The sequence below is a fragment of the Ptychodera flava genome, chromosome 12 (assembly GCF_041260155.1).
Source record: "Ptychodera flava strain L36383 chromosome 12, AS_Pfla_20210202, whole genome shotgun sequence".
NCBI classification, from domain to species: domain Eukaryota; kingdom Metazoa; phylum Hemichordata; class Enteropneusta; family Ptychoderidae; genus Ptychodera; species Ptychodera flava.
In genome coordinates, this window is record NC_091939.1 from 9509512 (window position 1) to 9511785 (window position 2274).

Below are 2274 nucleotides of genomic sequence, written 5' to 3' on the forward strand. Positions count from 1 at the left end.
GAGAGTGTCCCTACTCTCTGAATGAACGCCTAAAGTGTGCCTGATAACTAGAAAATATGGATTTAAGGTAGTAGCACCTCGAAAGTGAAAGACTTAAACTTTTGCTCTAACTTTCCTCAAGGAATCTTTCAGTCATTCTCTTTCAAAATCAAGAATAAAAATAGGGGTCACCGTGCAAATTTTGGTACTAGAGAAACAAATTACCCAAGATTTACCGAGATTAGAAATTCCAAATGGCCGCCACCCTGTGTTAACTCTATGGACAAAAATAAAATTTTCAAATTTCGAAAAACTAAGACGGTGAAAAGTTTTCTTTCACCAAGAGCTTTAAAATGAACCCCCACATGTGGTATATCAGAACAGAATTGTAAAAGTTTGAGAGTCCGAATGTCTGTCCCCGAGGTGCGTTCTACCTTAAAGGTACCTGAGCTTGCACTTTATCAGTCGACCCACTAATCTGGCAAATGATTGCATAACAATATTGCCCATTGGGCAAAATCCAACGCTGCATAAATTTTGTAAAACTGACCTCTCTTCACTGTTGAAATCATACACATATGAAAAAAAATGTGATCAATAGTATAAAAATTCACATAAAATTGCAAGATTACAGAACAGAAAGCACTGTTAGACAACATATATACTTTAACAAGTCCATCATATTGTAGAAGCACAAAAACACTTGGAAACATTTTAAAATTATCTTATTATGGTATACTTGATTCGACATTACCAAAATCTGGTGATCTGTCTATCAAACCATATCAATCGTAATACAATCTCTCAATTTGATACATAATTTGACAAAAAATTCATTTGTTGTGCTATTTCTGAAAACTTTAACAAAGACAAGTACAAGACCAAACAAAACTTGGATAACATTTATGTCACAATGGGCTTGTATACACACTGATTAAAATACATTTATATTAAAAGCCAACTGAACAGGCTCTAGCCATAAAACCTTGCCAAGAATTTTCGATGTCTCCATCAAGTATCTTGAGGTAGTTTTCATCTAATGATAAATTTAGAATTCTACCAATAAAAATCACAGCACAGGTGATGATTTTCCACTACATTGCATGCGAGACAATTTCAGAAGTATCTTGCCAGACTCTGGTGTATTAAGCACAAAGAGACGCGAGCAAACTGTACTACAGGGATATATATTGAGGTGTCACCTCTCTGACCTTCATTTGTTCTGCAAGATATTATCTGGGTTAATTAAAAAGGTGAGTAATATGTTACAAACACAAACACTATTGCTCATATTTCAGCTGTTGGTATGGCTTATAACCTGCAACGGACATGGTTTAAATCTATTGTTGGTCCATGTATAGACTGGCATGTAATCTTTACAAAATGTAAACATTGCATAAAAATGGCAAAAATGTCTGTCTCAAGCAACTTCAAAAAGGTTCACAAAATGCTGTCTGCATTGCTAGTTTAAAAACTGACATCACACGATTGCTTTATGGGTGTAAATGTTAAGTAAAACTCTTTTCAGCACCTGAGAGTTTGTTGTTCACTGTTGAACAAGTAACACTGTCAGACATTATAGGGCGCCCTCTAGAGGGCAATAACACATTATTTTTGTTTCTAACCCAGTAATGCCACTTGAGGGAATTCAAGGGTTTCAATGACATAATTTGTCCATGGCATAAACTGTTTTGAAAGTCAATAGAAAAAAACTGAACTTTCTTGTTCAGTGTCTATGTAGCCATCGCCACATGATAGTAATTGTTCAGAAAACATTTATGCGGGATGGCATTTAACCTTGACATCAAATGACATTGGTGAGATGAAAGTTCACAAAATCAAATAGAAATTAAAAAATTGTTTTTGACACGGTTGAATCACATGCACAAATTAAGTAAAAAAGTGACACCAAATACCTAACTTCTTATTGGACTACTTGCACTCAGCTTACAAGCACTCAACCAGGAATTGTGGAACAACATTTCAGGGCCAGGTTACCATGGCAAAGAGATTTCTTTTGAAATGGGTTTGTTTATACATGATCTCAGCCAATAGATTTGCTCCAGAAGATCCCGCTTGTACTTGTCACTTCAAGAGATCTTTTAAGTAAACTATCATTTCATTTGCATGTCAATGTAACCCCCTCCCCCATCCCCCCAGTATGCTTGGCCTGTTCCAGTGTATTTCAAATTTCAATAACATGATACACAGATGAGAGGACGACAAGCTACAGCAATGTAGCAATTTATATGGATATAGATACTATATATATTAGAGTAGCATTTTTTTTTGTTT